Raw genomic sequence first — 10,143 nt, forward strand, 5'->3', positions numbered from 1 at the left:
TTCCAGTGATTGCATTTATAGTAGCTATAATGATAGTCGAAATATGTGTTATAGTGTTGTGCTTGTCTTTATTTTTAATTCTCTTCGTTATGTTGCATGGCGTACTTACGAGTTCTTATTCTCTCACTTCTTCTTCTTCTTCTTCTTTTCGTTGTTACGGGTAATGTTTGAAAGGTTATTTGTCATATGGGCTAACCTTCATCTATCACTAGTTACGGTTGAGTTTCTTCTCTCGTAGGAACATTTAGTTTATTTATTCTTCACTAAGTCTCTCAGGAGGTAATTTATATGTTAAAAACAGGGGTTGAATATCTTTGGGATACTGGGCAAGTTAAACACCTCTTCTGTAAAAATTACTTATAATTGGAATAAACACAGTTTACACACTACTACACTTCACTGGAACAGAGTGAGAAGGAACACAGCCTTCCCGTATAAGGTCTGGTTCTTGAATGGTTTTCTCTGGCACTTCAAATGAAGTTTTCGACCTAACTACTTCAATTAGCTCCTCCTCAAATGTCCTTTAGGACACCTCCTACTTCTTCATGAATGGCTTTCATTACTTCCGGTGCCACCTCTAGATTCGCCTGATTGGTTTCGTCCCTTGACGGTAACCACCCACTGAAGGAGTCAAAGTTCAACTTTTTTGGTGAGGAGGTTAGCACCTTACTGTTTTCCAAAACAAGTGCCAATTGTTTTGGTCTGGTTTACGAAACTGCTATTCGTGCAGACTTATGCTGTACACATCTACTCCCTTTTCTACCTTAACTTCTGGTAGATCCTTCATCACTCTACTTTCACTATATATATTCTACCAGTGGTTTTCCTAACTAAGTTTTCCCTAGCTATTTCTAGACAGACTCTTGTTGTTTCCTAACAACACTCGGCCACCTACTGGCAGTGACCTCAATGCCTAAAATTATAAAAATGATCATACATAATAAATACAATGTTGAAATAAATCAAAAATGGTTATATATATATACAATAATGCTAGTATATTAGTTACTTGAAGGCAAATTTTTCAGTAAAGACTTAATGGTGTTGAGTTTGTTAACAACTAACACTCTGACAATACATATGAAAGCAACTATGGTGAGTGCTAACAAAACAATATTTATCATGGACATGATAGGGGAAATGTCAGTCTTGTACATATGGAAAAATTGATTAGCTGCTTCAAGTTTGTCAAATGACTCTAACTCAAGTTTGGATAATTTGAAATCCTTGACATTATCAAAATTATTGATATGGCTAGATAAATTTAAGGTATAAGAAGCAAAAATGGTAGGCTTGTAGTACAAATAATTCAAAATAACTACTTCACAAGATGTCACAAAGGATTTTATGTTGTTAAATATTATCTGAGATTGATTATTCCTACAAGTGACCTTAGCTGTTACTTGATTCTGTGAAAACACTACCATTTCATCATACAAAATTTTGAGCTTTGAAAATCAGGACTGTAAGGGATATACTCACAGTATTATTCTCACCATTCCTGTCATTAATTAAATCATCATGCAATACAACTTGTTAAGTGGCTGATAAAAACCCTGTATATTACAAACAAACTCATTAGTTTTTTCTAGCATGATACAATCATCAAAATCTTTTTTCCAACTTAGTTCACCAACAGAAGTGAATTTTGTTGCAATGCAAAATGTACTATGCCTTGGTTCAAAACAATTGACTTGTTGTTTTACTAGCATTGGGAAAGGGTAAATGGAAATTAAGTTATTAACTTCATTATTGTTGAAGGGTATCACGACAATGTGATCAGAACCCTCTTTACACTAATCAAGCTATAGTAAGTAAGAACATCTTGCACCAGCGGTTTGAAGTGATGATCTAACATACATTTTTCAATTACAAGGTGCAACTCACTAGGACTGATGAGGTATGGTGATAAAATGTTTTTAGCGGCTAACATTACTGCATTTAACAGTTCCTTATGATTCAACAAAAAGGTTTCTGTTTCAAATAATAACTTAGTTACATACTGTGACTTGTTTAAGTCATTTATCTCTGTAGTATATTCTGAGCCATATTGTTTACAAAGTCCTTTAGTTTTAACAATCAAATCCTGGTTCTTGTTAGTTGCATCAATGACCTTAGTCATGATGGTACCTCGTTCCGCGGCCCATAACTCTAATTTTTCTATTCTAGCCCTATCTTTATCTACATCACCATCAGTAGCTACACCAAACAAAGTGTTTAAGGCTGTGCCAATAAACGGTAACAATGATCTTTTGTTAATCCTCCTCTTGGGTAACACTTGACTAATATCTTCCCTAAGCTTTAATAGAATAGAATTGTTCTGGTTATTGAGACATGAGACTTTCAATGTTTTCCATTAACCATTAGCTCCTTGTGCTGTTTGTGTACTGTTGTAATGTTGATGGTTACAACCGCTATGTCGTGTATCATCTTCACATGACCATGTTCTTTTAGGATTGCTCCTTCTTGATTTGCAAGAGGGAGATGCAGATATCGCTCACCATGAGCCATAGTGAAATCCATTTCCTGCAAATATATTTCTAAGCAGTAAACCTTATACAACAATGTTATTGACCTGTTGCACTTGGTCCTATCTTCCTTAAATTGTATCTCGGAGTCACTAATGCTGATGAGTATGGGAATCATTTACGTACTGTTTTCCTTACTACTTGACTCCTTAAATCTTTAAAAATTCTTTAAATGTTCTTCTGACCAAATGTCGGAATGTACTATTTTAATATGGTTCCAATGTGCAACAGTTTCACTTAAAGTTGATTCATGCATTAGCTTAAATTTATTTAACTTTAATCTTTCTATTACTCTATATGGACCTTGAAATTTAGGACTTACTTTAACATTAGGTCCTTCAACTTTGTGATTAAGCACATATACTTGTTGACCTATTTTTAATTCTGGGACTGTTGATTGCTTATTGTAATACTTACTAGATTTTGATGTAACTCCTTCAATCGAGCCCTTGTGCCTTTTTACGGTCTCGAAAGTCCGTCTTGTTTTCCATGCAACGTAGTCTTTCGTAATTATAAGTATAATCTTGGTGGAGTTGCTTCGTCTAATAAGTATTTGGCATTCTTTTCTGATAACCATATAACAGAAAGTGTGGGGTTTCCCCAATAGATTCATTTACAGTGTTATTAATAGTGAACTGACGTCTTCAAGCATTGAGTCCCAATCTTCAGTCGGTGGAGTTACTAAAGTTTTCAGTACATCCTTTATCTTACGATTTGTTCTCTCAACTGCTCCATTAGAGCTTGGTTTATAAGCTGTAACCTGACACTTGTTAATTTCATAAAACTCACACAATTTCTTCAAAATGTCACTAGTATTCTCCTGCATTATCAGATAATAATGTTTGAGGGCATGAATGTCTAGTAATTATTCTAGATTTCAGGGCTTCTCCTGCTACAGTAGTTGCTTGTTCTGTTTCTGACTGAATTGATCTTCAACATAATCTAGTCAATTAATCTATGAAAACCTAAAATCTGACGATTACCTCTAGTTGTGTTTGGAAATGGACCTACAAAATCCATTGAAACTACTTGAAACGGAGTTAATTCTGATGGATATTTCTCAAGAGGGGCTTTTACATTAACGTTACCCTTGTGTGTACGTTACAGATATGACAATTTTCAACAAATCTTTTAGCATCTTCATTGCAATTCGGCCAAAAAAATAGTTTTCTAGTGACTGTTCTACATGTTTTCTTTATTCCAGGATGTCTGACAACTTGTAAGAGTGTAGTTTTAATACTTCTTTGGTTTAGTGTGTTAGGTACATACAATCGTGAACAAGCATTCGGTTCATCTGATGTTTTTTATATAGAATTCCATTAATTAACTGAAATTCAGACTGTTCATCCTCATTTTGCATTAATTTACCCACTATTTTCTAATGTTAGCATCTTTTGCTGTTCGATCTGAACTCTTTCTAAATCTAGATCTATGATCTGACAACTAAAACGAAAGTATTAGTTGTGATTTGTTTCTCGTTTTCTTCTTACGAACCTTGACAAAGCATCTGCAATAGTGTTATATCTCCTGGGTTTAGGGATATATCTAAATTCTGGGGCAAATTCTAATACACTTATGAACCATCTGTTAAACTTCATATTATTTGTGAATGCTCTTTTCTTAAATAGATCACAAATAGGTTTGTGATCTGTAAGCACATTGACTTTATGTCCTAGCAATATATGCCTAAACTTACGTAATCCCCAATAAAGAGCTAAGCACTCTCGTTCGGTAGTGCTATAATTCCTTTCTGCAGCATTCAAAACTCTACTTGCATAATATACTGCTTCTCTTCTGGTTTTTCCTTGTTGCATTAAAACTGCACCTACACCTGTACTAGAAGCATCGCAGGCTAAGTAAAACAATTCCTTTTGAGAAATCTGGATACACTAAAATTGGATTTTCTTTGTCATCATTTCCTTGAGTGTTTGGAAAGCTCTTTCATGTTCTGGCTTCCATTCATAAATTACATCCTTCTTTGTTAAATCTGTTAATGGTTTGGCTATAGTGGCAAATCCCTTAATAAAAGGGCGATAGTAGCCAACCATCCCTAAGAATCTTCTTAAGGCTTTCAAGTTACTTGGGCTGGATATGCTACAATTGCCTTTATTTTACCTTCCTGCATACGCAGTCATTTTCACTGATGACATATCCTAAATATTCTAATGATTTCATCATGAATTGACATTTCTTAATCTTTATCTTTAATCCTGCGCTCTTTAGTCTTCTAAACATGTTTTCTATGTCTTAAAGTGACTATCCAAGTCCTTGCTTGAATGACCACATCAACTAGGTATACTGAAACTCCTCGATGTCTCCTAAGATTTGGAGCATTAATCAGAGTAAATGTTAGTGGGGACTGATGTAAGACCAAAGGCATAACTTCAAACTGTAAATGTTCCTTATGAGTACTAAAAGCTGTCAAGGGCTTGGATTCTTCGTCTAAAGGTACCTTGCCAATATCCCACTAAGCAAGTTCTAATGACGTAAATATCTTTGCTTCCACCTAATTGAGCTAACATATCATTTATAACTGGCATTGGCATCCTATCTGGAATGGTGTGTGATTTAATTTCCGATAATCTATTACCATTCTCCAAGTGCCATCTTTCTTTGGAAACTAATAAGAGAGGTGAATTATATGGTGATTTAGAAGGTACTATTACACCATCTTGTTTCATTTCTTCAATTAACTGATCTACGATCGGCCGTTGACAGATTGGTAGCTTATAGTTAGGGATATAAAATGGTTTAGTTCCATCTTGTATTAAAATCTTATGTTGCAAAGTATCTGTTCTGCCTAACTTATCTCCTTCTAGGGCAATGACATCTCTATACTTTTCCAATATTTGTAATAGTTTAACTCTATTCTGAGGAAAGTCTGTATTATTTACTTCTTTATTTAGAATTGAACTCGGTTCTATGCTAGAGAAGAATGCTTTTTCACTTAGTGTTAGTAAAGGATTATTCACTACAATTCCATGTACAAAATTCTATACCAGGTCTTAGTATTAGTGTTTTCTGTCTGAAAATTCTGGACGTATGTCTCACAGTTATTACCTTTCACGTGAACTAGAGAATTGTCCATCCTAACAAAGTCAGGTAAGTTTTCAATTAGTTAGCATTACGTCTTTTTCATGCAAGTCTTCGTCTGCCTTAGCCCTAAGACAAACTTTGGTTAGACATTGCGGGTTACAAAACTACTTCTTATAAGCCACAAAATGTGACAGTAGATCATCTGCAGTAATGATTAAACATATTCTTCCGTCATCTCGTATCTCTGAGAAATAACAGACATCTGTTTCATCCGAATTTTCATCCAGTAGTATTGTTGAGTTTAATTCACCCTTATTTATGTTCCTAATAACAGGACTTCATTGATATATTTTTCTTCTTTATTTCATCCATTATAAGATATGTACATCAATTTCTGATTCATCTTCATACATTTGTTCTCATGCATTAATATGTTCCGCGGCAATAAATTGTTCAGCTGCGTAAATTTGTTCAGAGTCAAAGCTCTGTTCAGAAAGTCTGAGTATCAAGGCTTGCATTGTTAATATTATTTATTTGTGCACGATCTATCATAGAATCCTTCCTGGCTAAGGACATTTCTTGTAAGTTATTATTTCTAACCACTTATTCCACTAATATCTGTGCTAGCATTATTATCTATCTTAGTTTCTTGGATGTTCGCTTCTCTAGAATGTCGTCTCAGATAAATTGATCAGATTTATGCAAGACTTTCCTTCTTCTAGCTGAAAACAAACATTTTCTCTATTTCTGCGTGGTAAATTTATTTTATTTTCTCCACAATCTAACATTATTCTACATCTCTGCATAGCCTTATATGAAACAGCGCTTGCGTAGGATAAAACCTTTCTTCTAATACTACAAATAACTTCCTTAAAAGTTTTGTCTAAAAAATCTCTATGTCCAGGATGTGACATTGCCTAGCGCCTTTATTTGTTTTCCGGCTATTCCCTTTATAATTCTACCAGGACCTTGTATTTCTAATATCTGCAAAGCCTAAATGTTTTGTTAATGTTTGTTTATCTATTATATTTACTGTACTGCCTGTATCTAAAAGGATTGAGCATGGTTTATTATTAATTCTGGTTGGATGATAGGTAAATCTTCTTGGCATATTTCTTATCCTTTACTGAAAATACTATCTCCTTATTTACTTCAAAAGGAAACTTGAAATTGAAATTATTCTTCCGTGACCTACCTTGTAAACTATTTCATTCTCATTTTCTACTGGTAAGGAAGCTTTCTCGTGTATTACCCTCTTCTGTAATTGTCACTGAGTCTGATTATTATTTTGGGGTGTATTACTTTGGGCATTATGGTTAGTATTGGTATTTCTGAAACCAACAACTTTTGTGTTAGGTGACTGTCCTATTACAATGAAGACATACCTTGGTCGCCCTACAATTCTGAGTTGTGTGGTTGGAATAACCACAATTTGCGCAATTTTGTTCCTGCTTGTTTATTTTGTTGTTCTATTATCTCCAGAGCTCTGACTGTGGTTTGGGCTGGGCTGAATGAATTTGGATTATTATTGTTTGGATTGTCCTCTATACTGTTGAGGCCTATTTTTACTATTCTTGTTTGCTTGGAAAAATTTCCTATTACTATATTTTGGATTATTCTTAGGATCTTATTTTCCCTGTTGTCTATGCTTAATATTCTAGATCTGTCTGGGACACTATCTGTCTTTCCTGGAAATTATTTCTATTCCTATTAGGGTTTCCATTATTTACAAAACCTGTAAATTCTTTTGCCAGATTTAGTCCCTTTTTACACATTTCCTCTTCCATAAATCTTAAAGCTGCTAGACTATCCTGCTTAGGATCAGGATCCTGTTTCTTAAAGACTTTTTTTTTCTTTTTCTTCCCCGATAGCGCCATATACTATAACCATGAACTATGTAATTCAAAAATCTCTTGCATACTGACTAAATCCTTTGTGTCACGACTAAATGCATCACGATCGCCAATAACTACGCCGGTTCGTTTCAAATCTGTGGTTAAGTTACGGATTGCATTTTCGATGTCCGTATGTAAGTTGGCGATACTATCCCCATCGTATTTCTGATGAAGGAAACGGGAGAGGTTATACCATTTATCCTTCTGATAAATGGGCTCCCACAATTCTAGACACACCTTCTTAAATTCATCGAAGGTCGGAATCTCCTGAAACTTAGGGGACGTGAGAGTGCGATGTGCATTCCCCTTTTCGGAACTAACATAGAGTAACGCTTCATCTATTGTCTTGCGTTCATCGGTAATTCCACTAGCTGAAATTCGACTTTCAGTCTCTGTTATCCACTGAGATACTGTATATGCTTCTAACTTAATTTTGTCAGGATGACCCCTTTCTACCCTACCGCAAAAGCGTGTGTTAGCCTGTGTATTACAGCGGCCTGTGCCATTCTAGAGTACCTAGTTTGTACTTGCAATGGGTAGGAATTTTATTATGATTAGTAACAATCACACTAGTCGTGGGTCTATTTGCTACTGTCGAGCTCGGTATTCTGGTTGGACTTTCGCTATGTGATCGTCGAGGAAAATTATTCGTCTGAGTATTTAATCTCGAGCGTCTGTCAGGAGTTGGACGTAGGCTGTAATGACTCGGATCGGGAGTTCTGCTTTTTTGTAACCTAGTAATAATTTCGTTAAAGTTTTTATGCATATCAACAGCATTAGACTAGATACAATTTAAAAAAATAGATGCATTGTTGTACTTACATTATCTTCATTATGGAGTCTGTCTTCCTTTTGCAATCCCTAGTATATAACCTACATCAAACGTTCTTATTTCCTAGTGTTTCCTTCCTTCAATCTGGAAAAACATTAACATTAATATATGCCGTTATTCCTTATTCACACCACTGCACTTTGTGAACTGAATGACAATATCTTTATTGTTCTAGATTTATCACAATCAATGAAGCAAAAAAAATTATTTTATCTTACAACTTTACGGCAAAGAAAAATTTTATCTCAAAACTACTTATGAATTATTTTATAAAAACATTTTTATATTACTGCAGTGTGAGAATTTTCTATTTTGATTTATTTTCAGACATTAATCTATCAGGATACTTTAAACTTTTCTTCTTATTGCTGGTTGCCGATCACTTCTGCGTCGTCGTCCGGCTCTGCCTCTGTTTCACTTGTTGTGGCGTTGTCCGCACGCTGTCGTCGTTCACACCACTGTTGGAGTCCAGTGCGCCTTGTCCATGGGGAAAAAATCGTAGCGATGTATGGAGAAATGGGCGCTATCTCAGGATTTATGATAGTTTAGCGCTCACAGGTTGATTGAAGAAATCCGTCGTCAGTCCTCGCTGCGTTGTATTCAATCTTCTTTTATCCGCCTTAATGCGTTTTTGCGTATTCCTTTGTCGAGTTTATGGCTTAGGAATGCGGCTATCCTAGTTCAGTATTCTTCTTAGGATTTCACTGTGTTTCGTCGCTCAGTTTCATTCGCCGTGAACTAGAATCGGAGTGTTGTTATGTCTACGCCGTTCGGAGTTTTTCATTCTTTTTCGTTGCCCTTTTTCTTTTTCTTCGTTCTTCGAGTTATTGAACTCGGAATTTCTTCTTTTTAATTGTAAAGTTCGTGCCTGGTTTTCTTGTATGTTTCTGACGCTTAAGTATTAGCGCTCTTTTATTGGCAGTTTTATATCTTCCACTCTGTTTAATTTTTCCACTGTGTGTGTGTGTGTGTTTTTTTATATTGGTGTTTTTTTGCACTTAGAATCCCACTACCGCTGTTCACCACTTATGTTGTGCTTGTCTTTATTTTTAATTCTCTTCGTTATGTTGCGTGGCGTACTTACGAGTTCTTATTCTCTCACTTCTTCTTCTTCTTCTTCTTTTCGTTGTTACGGGTAATGTTTGAAAGGTTATTTGTCATATGGGCTAACCTTCATCTATCACTAGTTACGGTTGAGTTTCTTCTCTCGTAGGAACATTTCGTTTATTTATTCTTCACTAAGTATCTCAGGAGGTAATTTATATGTTAAAAACAGGGGTTGAATATCTTTGGGATACTGGGCAAGTTAAACACCTCTTCTGTAAAAATTACTTATAATTGGAATAAACACAGTTTACACACTACTACACTTCACTGGAACAGAGTGAGAAGGAACACAGCCTTCCCGTATAAGGTCTGGTTCTTGACTAGTTTTCTCTGGCACTTCAAATGAAGTTTCGACCTAACTACTTCAATTAACGCTCCTCCTCAAATGTCCTTTAGGACACCTCCTACTTCTTCATGAATGGCTTTCATTACTTCCGGTGCCACCTCTAGATTCGCCTGATTGGTTTCGTCCCTTGACGGTAACCACCCACTGAAGGAGTCAAAGTTCAACTTTTCTGGTGAGGTTAGCACCTTACTGTTTTCCAAAACAAGTGCCAATTGTTTTGGTCTTGTTTATGCTGTACACATCTACTCCCTTTTCTACCTTAACTTCTGGTAGATCCTTCATCACTCTACTTTCACTATATATATTCTACCAGTGGTTTTCCTAACTAAGTTTTCCCTAGCTATTTCTAGACAGACTCTTGTTGTTTCCTAACAACAGGAGCTATCTTGCAAATATTAT

This window comes from Macrobrachium nipponense, chromosome 45 (assembly GCF_015104395.2).
Source record: "Macrobrachium nipponense isolate FS-2020 chromosome 45, ASM1510439v2, whole genome shotgun sequence".
NCBI classification, from domain to species: domain Eukaryota; kingdom Metazoa; phylum Arthropoda; class Malacostraca; order Decapoda; family Palaemonidae; genus Macrobrachium; species Macrobrachium nipponense.